The following is a 15,728-nucleotide window of genomic DNA, read 5'->3' as shown; positions in this document are numbered from 1 at the left end:
CCTTTGCCTTTGGTCTACCCTAGCAAGGAGAGGGTTAAAACCAATATTTGTAGATAAAGAGGTAAACATATTTACATTCAGTTTTTCACACTTCATGCATATGTCATGCAGTGAATAGTTTTAGAGGTATGTTTGTACTATCTAGCCAGAATTTTTACAGTCTGCAGGACACAAAATCTCTATAAAGTGACTTATTGAAATAGAAGCAGATTGGTAAAACCGTTTCTCTCTTATGAACTGTGAAGAATGATCCTCTAAATGAAATCAGGAAGGAACTGAGCAGAATCTTGTTTAATGGTGTGACAAAATGAATCACAACTATTCCAAGCATCCATCACTGCTAAAAGGGGACCACAAATGATCTGTGAACTACTATATATTGATTACTCATGTACTACAAGTGTCGGATTTAATGTTCACACACCATGGAAAGGCGGCAGGGACAGATGGTGCCTTAACTCTTCTTTGATAGATTTTAATGGTGAAATATTGATTTCTATCTGGCCAAGGCCTGCTGTTAGGGGCCAAAGTCATTTGTTGGGTATAGCTGGACACCCAGTCTGCTAGGGGTAATCAATCATTTTTGGCAAGGCAGGTGAAATTCTGAAGAGAAGCACCTTGGATTCCCAAATTGTATCAAGATGAGGCTGAGGCCAGCGTGCACGCACGCACATACACAAAAAGACTCCATGAAATTGTGCTTGTAAAGAATTATTAATGATAAGACATGTTTACTGAGAAGAGTCACAGCGAATCACAGCTGACATGAAATAGTCTGGGAGCCTCAGCGAGAAAATGAGCTTCTCGCTAAAAGGGACTATATTTTATTTAAACATCCGTCTAGGGCTGAAAACTCAGGTAATCTGTTGTGTTACAAGCCACTGGCTGTTCTTGCCATCCTGAGAGATAACAGTGAGGAGCTAATAGGAACACATCAATCACAATCAAGCTGCAATTCCAGCAGTGTCTCCTCTTCCCAGCTCCTTTTTTAGCTCCTTAATAACGATGATAACATAGTTCTGGGCTCCTGAGAGGGTTTCTTCCCGCCGAGGGTCATATTCATACAGAGAATGGCTTGCAAAGTCAGCGTCTCACTCCTATGGAAATGGATGTGTATGTGGGGGGGGGGGGGGATGATAGGGGGGAGAGAGAAATTGATATACACTGTGTGTGGGGGACTGGGGGATGTGGGTTTCCCCCCATAATAAATCCACTGACTCCAATGTCATTCACCCCACAAGGAACATTCTTGTTGGGGGTGGGGAACGTCTGCCCAGATGTGCAGCCTGCTCCAGTCATGCAGCCTGCAGTGCTCCCAGATGTGGGAAGCTGGTTGAGGCTGATTTTTTGTTTAGATTATCTTGCTTACCTAATGATTTTTGCTTCACTGCTCAGCTCGATTGTGTTCACTAGGATGGCAGGCTATTAAAATGTCAAGGCACATTGAATTGTTGTTATCAAGGAGAGAGACCTTTCCAATCAACCTGTGTTACTCTGGGTTGCATAAACGCCAAGAAAGGATTGGAGGAGGGAGACCTTCTCCATAGGAAGCCGGGGCGAGGGAGCCAAAGATTCACAGTATGTGTGCACGTGTGCCTGTTGTGGTGTGTGGCAGTAATTAAAATGCCATCTTTTATAACAGGTATTGGACATTTTCTCTCATTTGCATTAACGGGGGGAGTTGAAACTTCTCCCCATTGTGCAGTTCACGGCAATCCTTGTAAAGAAAATACTGTGAGGAGGAAACTTGTGTGGCTGAATCACTGGCCCCGCATACTAAGGAGATGCTAGGCTGGGCTGAAGGAGAAAAACAAAGGCAAATGCCTTCTTCATGTCTGCACCTGCCTTAGGGCTCGATAAGAAAATAAGTTTACTGCTCTACAGGGAGAAACAACTGGGAGATTGTCCAGTATCACAATATTGAACAACTGGTGACAGGATGATACAAATCTAGTGTATTTGGTGACACAAAATCCCCTAGCTCTCGTCACCACCACCACCGTGTTCATGTAATTGTGGAGCATTTTATTACACAGAGGCATGTCAGATATTGCCATGGATTGATTTTTTCTTCCTCCCCTCGTAAACTATACAGTACATCATATTCACTGGGAGGGGGGGAAATTCCTTGGATTCACTTCTCTATGTTTAAATCATTTCACAAATATTTTGCTTTTCCCTGTCATTTCTGTTTCATTTTTATTTAAAAAAAGATGGCTTGGTTTTTGCTTGGATATGGTTTTGTAGAATAACTACATCTATTCTTTCCCCCATGCATCAAGCATCATTGATTGGCTAGAACATCATTGTCACTACTGGGTGTTCATCTTCACCCTTGCCTTTGTCAGTTTCATCATCTGGCTCTCTGCGTGTGTGTCTTACATGCACACATGTTTACATACACCATCAGACTCAGACACAGGCAGACACAGTTTCTCTTTCAGCCTATCCTCTGGTTTCTCTCCCTCTCTCACAGACACACACACACTTTCATTTTATCTTTGTTAGGCCTCAGTCTTGAGTGAAGAGGAATGAAGAGGGGCAAACTGCAGTGCTGCTGCACGATCATTTTCATGATTGGGACATTAGGATGTGTCTGTACTAAGGATATGGGGCAGGGGAGAATAATTCCCACCGGCTTTCCCTCATGCACAAAATGTCCTCTCTTATCACAGTTTTATTCTCCCAACATTTTTCTCCTCTCTGTCTCACACTTTGATCTGTCTGGTATTTGTATGGGGCCCATTACCACAGTAGCTGAGTGCCTCACATTCTTTAATGTATTTATTCTCACAACACCCCTGTGAGGTAGGGAAATCTGATTACCCCCATTTTACAGATGGGGACCTGAGGCACAGAGAGACTAAGGACTGGAGTGGGAGTGAGGCACCTAAATACTTTTGAAAATTTAGCCCTAAGTGACTTGCTAAAGGTCACACAGAACATATGTGGCGGAGGAAGTATTGGACCTTGGTCCCTGAATTCCTAGCCAGTGGACCGCCCTTCTTTTCTCGTACATACACTTTTTCTGTCTTTCCGCACTACCCCTCACTTGAAACATGTACCAATAGGCAGATATTTTTAGCAACATCACACTCTTGTAAATTTTCTCTCTCAAACTGCTGCTTACTCAAGCAGCCGTATTTGGCTAGATAACTAGAAGCTATGTTCTGCCCTTGTCCTGAGCAGGGGTGTAAGGCCCCACAACCAACCTACACAGGTGAGTGAAATCTACCCAGGTCATTGGTCTAATGCAAAGGAAAACTGTGCTGTGAACAAATGTAGGAGAAGAAGGCAGGGCAGATCCTTGGCTCTGTTCCCTTCACTGGCTAAAGTGAGTGTCTAAGTGAGAAGGGGGAAGTATGCTACATCCTTACAAGAGCCACAGTAACTTCCTATTCTCCAATCCAATACCAGAGCAAGGGAAGAATGGTACCTGAGAAATATGCACAGGGCCTGCTGGGGTGATGCATCTTACACACCACTCCTTGCTCGGGCCGGTGCCTAAGCTGAAACCTTCTGTGAATATGTATGAATTTCTGAGCCCCACAGTCACTGCTTTATAGAAGTAGAACTAATTTTTCTTACTTTCCTGTTCCTTGTCTACATTCTCATACCAGTAAGACAAAGTATTCTGAGTTGTATACTTCCCCCATGATCTCATTCATGAATTTGCAGTGTGGTTATATCTCATCTCCTCCACTATGCTTTACATCTCCTAACTGTCTAGAGACCTTACCTTGCCGCTCGATACTTTGCTTTGCATTAGCAGGTGGCTTACATTAACAATAAGAATACAAAATATTACAGAATCTAATCCCCTCCCTTGCACAAACTTATGGGAATGATCAGATCCAGACCTGAAATTGATGGTTTGGGACTAAGATATTTAACCAAACCCAAATCTCTGATCTAAAGCTGGTTGGAAAATGGTAAGCAATGTCTGAAAAAACATTGTCAACATTTTAAAAATGCATTGACTCACAGATTTTAAGGGACCCTTAGCCCACCTCCTTAAAAAAAAACAGCTGTAGCCATCTGAGCATGCTCACATGGTAGGACACTCATGTTCAGACCATCCCCAGAAGGATCCTGCTCTTATTTAAGGATAGAAGGATTTCTATTAACTTCAGTGGGCATTTTGATCAAGCCCTAAGGCAATGGCAAATCTTCTATTAAGTTCAATAGTGCAAGATCAGCCCATACCACAGGTTTGGAATAACAAAGTGAGCCGAAGTCCTTCAATAGGTTGAGCTAATAAACAGGGTCTACGCCTGTTAACCTCATGCCTTTTTTGTTCATTATGGTCTTGCCATTACAGATGATTGGCCCATTAAGGGGAGATGGGTCCAGCCCCACCTGTGACATACTGAGCTCACATCTCCAGTTGGAGGAAATAACTGAAATCACCTGAAGGGCAAGTCATGTGGCTGACTCTAGCTTTCCGTGGGGGAGAGAGAAGCCAGAAGCTTGTACAGATCTAGGGGGACTCTAGGTAGGAAGCCACTACTGCTTGATAAGGCCAGGATGAACTCTAAAGGAACTGGGGAGGGGTTGAGAAGAGAGATCCTAGGTAAAAGGGAGTGTATGTTGCTTGAGATTGGGGATGGTTTGTGTTTGTATTGAACTTAGTTATCCTGGAAGTGGACTTTTTTTTTTTTTATGATTTTGTTGCAGTGCTAAGTCACTGCAGTAACCAAGCCAGGTTGGAAGGGGGAAGTTCCAACTGGAGTGAGGGGAAACTGAGGCTGTAAGTAGCTAGCCTGACACCAAACTGGGTAGGTGGTGTGGCTTCAGGCTTCAACCACAGCATTATTTGCTTCCAAAGTCTTTTCCACACAGGTCCCTCAATCTATTGCGACGTTGCTGAGGCACAATCCTACGAAGGCTGACCTGTTGCTACCTGAAGAGAGTTTGAGTTAATTTTTGTGGCTCTATAGCCACGCTAACTGAAATAACTGATGTTTGTGCGCTCTAGATAATTATATTGCGCCACGGTAGATGGCAGAAAACCTGTATTTATTTTAAAGGTGTCTTAATTTGCCATCTTAACAGAGAAACAAAAGGGCTATAATAGTGTGAGTGATAGGGGGACAAACTGGCACAAACAAGGCCCCAATTCATCATTGCCCTACTAGCGAGGCTGGTGCAAAGGGACCGTAGGGTAGATGTATAGCCCTCTGAGGAAATCCTATGATGCTAGATGGGGCGCTGGAAGAATTTGTATAGTGGGGGTGCTGAGAGTCATTAAACAAACTGTAAAACCTGTATCTGATGGAAACCACTTCAAGCCAGGGGGTGCTGCAGCACCTATGGTGCTAGAGGTTCCCTCTGCCAAGTACACAGGTGACTCCACCAGTCCCATTTTGCTTGCACAAGAGCAGGGGACGCTCAGGCTGGGCTGGGGGAGGACAGTGATGGACAAGGGATTTGGTGCAGAGTAGATGCCTGTTCAGGCAGTAAGGAAGAGTGCCAACCTCTCTTGCACATGTGTGTGGGCAACCTGAGCCTTACTTCGGGGCAGGTAAGAAGCAGGCACTCTGCATCCTCTTAGTCCCTGCAGAGTTGGTGGGCAGGGGAGCTTTGATTCCAGTCCCCCCACTCCAATCTGCTGGCCAGTGTCACCGAGCTGGTATGGGGGAGGATGATGTAATTTGCTACTGGTATAGGCCAGTTGCCAATAACTACAGAGCCCTCAAGCAAAAACAGTGGTGGGGTGCAATATCCTGTGCATGGGGTGTCAGGAGAGCTTGATTTTTTTTTTAATAGCTTTGCTGCTGACTTGCTGTGTGACCTAAGACAAGTCACTTCACATTTCTGTGCCTCTGTTCCCCCTCCCCATTCCCCTCTATCTGACCTGTTTAGACTGTATGCTGTTCTGGGCAGGCGTTCTGTTATTATATGTGTGTACAGCACCTAGCACAATGGAGCCCTGACCTTGGTTGAGACCTCTAGGTGCTACTGTCATAAAAATATCTATCTATTTAAAACAGCAGATCACCCAGTTCACTTCAAATAATGATGTAAAATTCACCTCTTAGCAGCAAGTGAATGAGATTCTCCTACTGACATGCTCCACAGGGACCTGTCCTCAAGGATTTAGGAGTATCATTCTTCCGGCCTAAAAGAATAGGTTCTGTCTGCTCCATACAGAGTGGATTGGGATAAGCTGTTCTTGCTGTATCAATATGGGGGCTGAAGAAAAGACTGATAATGTTGATCCATGATCCCATGGATTATGGCTCGCCTTAAAAGAGGAGGAGGGATCAAAATGTTCAGAAATGTTGAACTAGCTCTTCCGAGTCAGGCCAAAGCTGTTGGGTTTTAATAGATAAGTGCCAAGATAGGGAAGAAAAAGACTGGAAAACAGTCTGAAACACTCCTAATAACCAACAGGCACTTGTTAAAAATACTAACTGCAGCTGCCAGAAAATACCTTACCAAAGAAAACTCTACAACTGAGATAACTGAAGAACATGTGAGAAATTAAAGAGATAGACCAAATCACAGCCTGAATTTGACAATCTCAAGATCTGTTGGAGGATCACTGGGCTCTGATACTCTACTTCCAACATGTAATGAGCCAAGGCAAATTGTGACAGCCCAGAAGTAAAAGCATATTGCATTGTACTCAGGCAGGATGTGATCCAGGCACCTACATTCTGACAGATGTGCAGAGGTTTTATTCATTGTTTATGTCAGAACTAGGTAGATAGTTCAGTGGGGAAGAGACTTTTGGAATGTATCTGTATGGTGCCTAGCACCCTGGCCTATAACTAGGGGTTCTAGCTGCTACCACCATACAAATTAAGAATCCTGTACAGGTATATGGATCACATCCTGTCTAGATGCAATGCAATGGATGTAAAATACAGCCTTAACCTGCTCTATGGTCCCCTACCTGCTTATGCATATCCCACTGTTAGCATTGCTCTGCTTGTGTTAGAGGGACTCCAGCAACAAGAGAGTGCCCCTAGATGTTTATGGATGTTATGCAGGGCAAATTGGCCACTCCCACCAGCAACTGGATCTCCAGCAACCTCCTTCCACATATAGTTAGGGAAGTGTGTACTTACCTTCAGAAAAGCTACCAAATGCAGGGAGTGTGCCTGAGTTTCACTACACTGTCCCCATCCCTCTACATGACCGAATAGTTGCCTGCTTTGATCAATAGTATCAGGCTGGGCTCTGAGGTGAACAAGAGACTCTTTGTGGTTTAATATTTCCGAATGTACAGAATTGTGCCTATTTTATGGTCCCCTTTGAGACTACATGTTCGTAATGCTGATTCTCAAGGTAAATCCAGTTGCAGAGTGGATTTAATTAATTCTTTAACTCTGATTTGGATTTAAAAAGGCATTTGCACAGGAAATTTGCTGACTGAACACAGGGTGATATGTGCACACCTATGTATGTGATAGAAATGCAGGTAAATGAATTCAGTGATACCTTGTTTTGGTACTGCCTCATTGTACCATGTAGTTGTGCAGCATTGCTATAACTCAGACTGGGACTCTCCTCTGGTGACCACAGGAGGTTTGCCAGAGGGAGAAGGTGCCTAGACAGCTCAGTTGGAAGCCCAATCAAAGCACCTTCAACTACAAGTAGTCTTCGTTCCATGCCCCTTCTCACCATGTACAACATTGCTGGTGGTACCTGTTTTAGCTGACAGGGAAAATAGCTCTTAGGTGTGGGGCAGGCTCAGATGAATGGTGGAGGGACTGGAACTAGGATACACCTACTTACTCAATGAGCTCATTTTGCAGCTGTGACAGTCGGTACCCCTAAGTTCATCCCTTTATAAGACAAGACTATGATAAATTTTGTACAAAGTATACCTTGTGAGGTATCATTTGAAAACTCATAATTTGCTGATCATTATTGTCCTGGTAAAATGTGTGGCAACAGTGTATGTAAAGTTATAAAATTCTATTGTATGATATTACTAAGACATGCTCCAAGTCTGGAGAGCAGTCACAAACCAGTTCCCCAGAGACAAAAGGATAGCCAACACCTCAGCCGGGTGTCAACAGAATCAAATGGACCACTTGGTTTTGGTTAAATGGCCATTCCCATTCACACAGACTGTCTCCTGAACCTGAGCTGTAGATGATTATCAGAGGAGAAAGAATAAGAACGGGGGAGCAGACACCCCATATTATTTCTCCCTTTCTCTCTAACCACAGCATCAACAACTCTTGAAGAACAAAGGAAGCAGCATTAGACTATGGCGGGATCCTGAGTGAAAGAATTCAGACAATAAGATTGCTAGAACATGTGGTGAGAGAAACCTTTGCTTTGAATTCACTTAGGTTGTTAAGTTAGGCTTAGTTGTGTTTTGTTTTATTTTTTTACTTTTATTTTTTGTAACCAATTCTTTCTTTTATGCCTCATTACTTGTAGTCACTTAAAATCTATCTTTTGTAATTAATGCATTTGTTTTATCTAAACCTGTGTGTTTGTTTGGGAAACTGTAGTTGAGAACAGGATTTGTGCATATCAATTTCTATTAATGAAGTGACAGACTTCATATGAGCTTGTATTGTCCAGGAGCGAGCTGGGCAATACAATACATACATTTCTGGGGACAGTCTGGGTACGGGAATTTGCTGGTGTTGCTCTGCAGTATAATTCTTATGTGGCTGGCTATAACAGTCATGCAGTACACTTGGGGGTAACTTACATGCTGGAGGCTGTGTGAGAGCAGACCAGGAGTGGTGGCTCTCACAGCGAAGCAGTGTAAAATGCACCTCAGGTTGGAGAACTGAAGGGACTCATTGGTCCAGATTGTGCCCTGGGTAATGTCACAGCAGCACTTGCTTCTACACCTTCATATGTGTGGCAGCAGTACTCTCAGCTGTTTCAGAGAGATTTCTACACAGTCCAGGATGTTATGTGCATTAGCCTTGCTTTGTTTTCCAGATTTTATATTTTTTTCCCTTGGGGCCTCACTACAGGGCAGAGTTAAGCTGGTTTGGGTGTGTAACAGGATGGTCTGTTCACTTTGAGTGGTAAAGGATTTGTGGGCCAGCTAAGCCTGTTTCAAGGCCCAGTCAGATACATGGTTGCCTGCAGGATCTGGGGAATTGTAGTTCTGGGGGCATCAGGTGGTGGTCACATGACCAGTCACACTATATAAGGCAAACCTATAACTTACATCAATCAGAAGACTGAGAGAGGGTAGAGATGACTCTTTAGAGTTCTCAGGCAGATGGCAGGAGTTTCCTGAAGTAATTTCAGGGCACAGGGGCCTGTTGGGGAACTAGTTCCAACTGGAAGGGGCAAAGGACTGCAAAGCCCTAAAGGGCAGGCTATAAGGAAGGTGAAGACTTTTGAGCTAAATGCTGGCTAAAGTATATTATAAACAAAAAGGTCCAATTAAGCCGGGGGAGGAAATCTGGAAGGTTTGTTCTGGATGTTATTTTCATTGCAATAAGCTGGACATAGAAGGGGAGCAGTATTGTGAAAACAACAGGTGTGGTTGCTTGCTTGATGTGAGGTGGAAGGTAAACTGAGGCAGTGGGTGGGCTGAATGCTGGATCAGATGCATCCTGCTACAGAGTGCCATCACTGCATTTTTTACTTTAGCATGTTTAGATTTCTCTATAGAGTAGCCTTAACTCTGAGTTCCCTGGGTTTAAAATGCTTGGCTTTGAGAGAACTACAAATCTCTAATGTGTTTAACCATTACATTACTGATGTGTCCCTCAGCCTTAATGTAACTTTTTCCTCTGTTCTGTAGTATTTTTTAAACTAAATCTCATATACTAACACTAAAGGAAAAACCCAAAGTGAATGCTACCATATCATATTTCTAATGATTTGATGGTATGTAGTATCAACCTAAAATCACTTAAAAAGCAAACCAACTCCAGGGAAGATCTCACTGGTTAATCATAGCAGCACAAAGTAGCCATAGAGCACCTGCAAGTTAAAATGTGATTACTGTTTTGCATCACCACAGCAGGACAAAGCAGGAGAGTGTACTAGTGAATTTGCAAATTCAAATAATGCAAATTTGCAAACAATGACTTGTTAGTCTATGATTCTCTCTAAACCATCAGGGCTGGAAGGGACCTCAGGAGGTCATCTAGTCCAACCCCCTGCTCAAAGCAGGACCAATCCTCAACTAGAGGTGTTAGTGAGACCAGCCCTATGTAAGGGGAGAAGAGGAAGATCCCAGTACCTGAGTTGCAATGTGTCTGTGCTTAAAGGGTTCTCCCTGCACTCTCCTGAGCTCTGCCAAGGATTCTACAGCAATGTGCAGAGGCAACGGTGTCATCGGAAGCCTTTTAAGTACTGATGCCCAAGTGGGCATGGAGCTTCTGAATAGGATAACTATATTTCCCAAAGAGAAAATGGGACACCCTCAGCGGCTCCCCACCCCATGTGAGGCTGTTGCCCGGTCCCTGGAACCCTGCGGGGGGCCCCCTCAGGAGGCTGTTGCCCAGTGGCTCGAACCCGGCCCCCTCGCCCCCTGTGCTGGAATGCTCTCTCCTGCCCCAGCTCTGCCTCCTCCCTTGCAGGGGGGCTGGCATCTATGCTTGCCCCCACACATTCCTCCACACTGCACCCCACCTTTTTTGATAAAAGTGGGCATTTGTCCCCTTTGCTCTTGCCAACTGAGCAAGTCAGCAAAAGCAAACGGGACAAATGCCTCCTTTTGAAGGGGGGAGGGGGAGAGAGTTGGTACGGCCAGGATAAGGCTTAAAAAAGGGACTGTCCCGGCCAGAACGGGACGTATGGTCATCCTACTTCTGAAGAGTAATGAGAATGGGACTAAGTAATCCACCAATGAACTCTTTACACTTGTCCAGTCTCCCTTACACCAGTGAAGCATTACAACCAGTAGAATTGTTGAATGCAAATTAACTCTAGAGAAGTGGTGGCAATTGATTGAATTACCTCTGTCAGAGTTAGCGTTAGACAAATAACTGACTTTTTTAGTTCACTGGAAGTTGTGGAAAACTTGGGGGAGGAGGGTGGAGTGGAGGAAGGATGCTAGTTTGATCTGCACTGAATCAGAAAATTTCAGTGAATTAAAAAAATTTATTTGGAGTCAAATGGAAGATGTCATCTGCCCCAAAATGTCTTGTTTTCAAGCATTTAAAAAGGGATCCTTAGCCAACCCCGGAGGAGCAGGTGGTCCCACCATCCTTAATTTCTGCTCAGAGGTTAGCACACTCAGTTGGAGGGGAATGAAGCGACACTTAGGTCTCCTCATCCCAGGTGAGGGTCCTAATGCCTCAGCTAGAATTTACAAGGAGGGTGGTACTACACAAGGGGTTATATAAAACATAGCTCACGTAGAACCCAGTCCTCTGTTACTTATATCCTAAAAAGGTATTTACCAGTTAAGTCTGGTGGTGTCAATGTGTGGAGAAAATAAGCCATGGCAAGAAGTAGTGAGGTGGATCTGCCAAAGTGAGTGCTGACACCTGCTGCACTGGGCCAAATTCAGGCCCTCTCTAATCACCCCAAAACTGTGAGATTGGTTCTGCCCGGGCTAAATTAATCCCCAGGAAATGTGGGCAGCAGGTTTTGGCAGCATCCATGCTAGTTGTGCTGACCAAACACTCCTAGAATGCCTTCTTCCCATCTGCAGTTGGCAGATGTCCCAGAATAAGATGCAGCAAATGCACCCTCCCCTCCCACTCCACCTCCGTGGTTACTCTTAGATATGTGTCTGCGCAAGAGGCAACTTGTTCTCCATTAAAAAATTAGCAAACAACGAAGTATGTATGCTCTGATCCTGGACAGATGTGATTTTTGCTAACATCCTGAGACCTGCGTACATTCTAAATTCCACTGACGGATATGTGCTCAGCATCACCTAATCATAACCCCATGAGCCTTTTATGTACACAGTCCCCATGCCAAGAATTAGTGGACTTTGCTAGTTCATTTATATTGTGAAACCCAACTGTCTTGCACTGAATACAGTGTATATCTCCTGCATACATGATTCAGCTCAGGTTATCCTGCTATACAGTGTAAATCAATGAAGTGAAATGTAACCATTGACAGCACTTACAATTTCCCCTATTACTATGAAATCCTCTTTCTTTAAATGGAAGGTGCTTTTATGACGCATTGAAGCATGGCTGACACAGTCTTCAATAGTGGCTATTGCCTAAATACTGCAAACATAAGTTATAAAAGATACATGTGGTACCTATTTAAAGAGGTAGAATAAAGACTTGGTTAAATTGCTCATGCATATTTATACCATTTTCCATGCTAGTTCAGAAACTGGATATTATCCCTGTCCCATATATAAGATCAGCACTAATGTGTGCTTATCCAACCTCCTTTCCCCATCCTATGCCATTCCTCTTGCTGACAGTGCAAAATACCACACATACTGTGCACTCCTATACTGGTGTTTACAGATGCATCTGTGTAATTTAATCATTATTTATACTATACTTTTTAATGGATTGGTAAATGTTCCAAATTGTGTTTTGTAAAAACAATTCAATTTCAGTAATATGGATACTTCCCAGAGCCTCTGCTATTAATTATTTGCTGAGAGGTAGGAAGAGACAGCCATTTTTTGTAAACCCCAAAAGGATCTGGATTAACAAAGTGTAGAATAGTGAGGTTCTAACGCATTTATTAGCCTCCCCCCATTGCAAGAAGTATAGATTTATTGAGGGGAATGGGCCAGCCTTTAGATGGACTGGCTCATATTCACCTCAGTAGGCCCTCAAAGTTTCTGAAACCCATGCTTTGTTTAATCAAAAGAAATGATCACTATATAAGTCAATATTTCCCTCAAAAACCCTGAGTGTACCAGGTCAGGCACCAGTTATAGAACTATAGGAGCAATTTGATGGACCACCACGAGGCGGGTCACAGAGTGGCCTCTTAATTAACCTGGGAACTCCTCAGCTTTGGAACCCTGACATTGGTAGAGGAAAGATCCAAACCAGACAGGTTTCCAATGATCTGTATCTATAGTTAACTACACAAAAATAACTAAGCAAAAACAGTGCATATCACATGAAAAGAGAAAGTTAGTATCTAATTGTCAAATCTAACCAGCCGGTTGATTAATTCATATCACGTAAACCACCAACTCCTTATAAGCTTTAAGTAATAATTTGGGAAGGCAACCGTCCTGTTATTCCACAAAAGTATGTCTCAATACCAATCAATATACAGTACTTAGGTTCCAGCCAAATATCTGATCTAGAGAGGGTCATATCCTTCCCAAGTTAAAGCTAATGTTTAGCAATTAAGGTAGCCTGACCAATAGTTAGGTGACAGCCATTTGCTTCTTTCCCCCCTTCCTACATCCACCCCCCAAACATAGGATTACAATGAAAAAGTCTAATACAATTTATGACACCACTTGCTAAATTTAATAGTCAAATGATAAATTTAGGTGAAAATAACATGATTTCTTAGGATTAAGCATAACACTCCTAACACATGAAATATAGGCATGTGTGATCTTTTAGACAGCAAGGTTTTACCTAATGGTGTTTAAGACATTTGAGGAATGCTTCTATAGAAGCATTCTCAGATAAATTCTGTGAGTTCTCGACACACACACGCTCACTACCAGCCATCTGCTGGAGTTAAAAACAATTGCAAGAATGCTGAGGTAGATTGAAAAATGAAATGAAACTAAGGAGGTGGTTGTGACTCTTGTGGTTTCCTTTAGTTTTGTGAAGGTGACACAGAGTTGAAAAGATTAGCTGGTTTTGTTTGCCCGATGTTCAATGTTGATAGACTTGCCGGCTGGTTAGAGGTTACTTGCCATCGTAGATGTTGTTGACTCCTACCGCTTTGGTTGCCAGTTGAACCGCAAGCTTCTTTGTCAGACTCAGTGGCAATGTATAGCCAGAGGCCAGCAGCTGTTGCAGGCAAATGAGCCAGAAGTGAGCAAGCATCTTCCTTTTCTTCAGTTGATGGCCTGAGTGGTTCCTCCCCTGTGGAACTCCTTGCAGGAGCTTCTTGGTGAAACTGAATGGGAAGTCCTTTTTTGAGGTCTAGTAGCACCTAACCAGGTCCAGTTAGGTCACCTTTAGGAAACAAGGAACCTCCCCATTCCCATAACTTGGAGTTCAGAAAGTCCACAGATCTAAAAACATACCTACAGCCCTGCTGATTGACCAACTGGGTATCTTGAGACGTTCGAGATTATGGGTCAATCCACAGGCATTATCTCAACCATTCTAAAAGTCCTGACTCAAAAATAATTTTGAAAATTCAAAGCTAGCAAAGAGTGGGAACTGAAATAATAGTAACTTCACCAGTCATGCATTCACTCAGCCATGCCCAGAAAGGGGCAGCTCCTGCTCTACAGACAGATGTTTATAGCTTCCTCTTAACATTCTGGAACTTGGCAGCAAAACGTTGAACAGCCTTTTTTGATACACACAATTTGGGAGAAAGATTAAACTTTAACTGAGTCAGAGTAAAAAGTCTTTTCCCCCCTCCAATCACAATTTTGGGGTTCAGTTTTTATGCTTGACACCATACAGTTGTTGGAGAGTTAGTTAATTCTTGACCAATTTTAAGATGCAGATTTGGCGACTGAGTAGTGATTATATATAATCAGTGCACAGAAGTCCTGTTTTTGGAGCCTGTCCCAGCAACCCTGCTGTTTTATCCAGTTCTCTTACAAACCCTGATTACCTGAAGGAGCTGCTGCCTAGCTGAAGTGGTGAAATTGACTGGGGGTTGCTTGAGAGCTTGTGCATCTTAAGGACTCCTTCTGCTGGGTCTCTCACATGTTACAAACCCAGCCCCTCTCTCCATCACTGCAAAAAAGCCACCTGTGAATCCCCATCTCCGTAGGTGGTCTTCAGTCAGTTATGAAAGTAAAAAAAATTGCATGAGCCTCGGCACCCCTTTCATTACAAATTAAGCACTGAGGAAAACCCTTGGGACTCGTGAGCAAACAGCTTAGGGAATGCAGGCAGATAAGTGTTTTCTCCCACTGGCTCTTTTTTTACGCTTAAGTCCCCGCTTTTTATCCTGAAATGGGGGGGGGGGGGAGAGAAGGAGGAGTGGACACACATTTGTCACTCTCACCTGCCAAAATCCTTTCATAGGAACACCCTGGATTTCCAAGCAAACCTGTCCCCTGTACCTCACATGCCCCATCACTGCAACAAATCTCACACTGAAAATCTAGTCCTCCTGGCCTAGTAGTCCTCCCAGACTGCAGTTTTGCTCATAGTAGCGGCAAAGAAAGTCATAACCTACCTTAGGTTAGGTCCTACCTTAGGCTAGGTCTACACTACAAAGTTTTGTCTGTGTAGCTATTTAGTTAGAGATGGGGGAGGGGAACCACACACTCACTCTACATAGCAATGTAGGCCCTGCTATGCTGACAGAAGAGTGTTTCTGTTGATATAGCTAATGTCATTTGGGGAGGTGATGTCACTATGCTGGCAGAAAAATTCTCTCTGTTGGCATATGCTGCATCTACACTGGTATAGCTGCTAATATAGCTATATGGCTATAGATATGCCTGCAAAGCTTTGTAGTATACACACAGTCTTAGGCATTAGACGCTTTTGGTGGAATGAGTCGTCAGAAAAACAAACATAACTGCAGCCAGCAAGGTTTTTCCCTCAAGGGCAAATGTTGACAACGTGAATGTAAATAAAAGAATAAATTTTTCTCTGGTTAAATTTCTACCCACTCCTATGTCCACGTCTACTTTGTAAGTGAAGATATGACTTTAGCATGGATAGGAAAACCCATTT

General features: G+C 43.4%; 1 long non-coding RNA gene across 2 annotated transcripts in view; it reads left to right on the top strand.

Moving 5' to 3' along the window:
* The first annotated feature begins 4,398 nt into the window (after nt 1-4,398).
* The window catches only part of LOC135974236 (uncharacterized), a 36,031-nt gene continuing 24,701 nt past the window's right edge, over nt 4,399-15,728 (top strand). For both annotated transcript variants that reach the window (XR_010591458.1, XR_010591459.1), the window contains exons 1-2: nt 4,399-4,495; nt 8,187-8,280. This is a non-coding gene — a long non-coding RNA (uncharacterized LOC135974236). The remainder of the gene's footprint in view (nt 4,496-8,186; nt 8,281-15,728) is intronic.

This window comes from Chrysemys picta, chromosome 11 (genome assembly GCF_011386835.1).
Source record: "Chrysemys picta bellii isolate R12L10 chromosome 11, ASM1138683v2, whole genome shotgun sequence".
Lineage (NCBI taxonomy): Eukaryota > Metazoa > Chordata > Testudines > Emydidae > Chrysemys > Chrysemys picta.
This window is presented reverse-complemented; position numbering and strand designations above follow the sequence as displayed.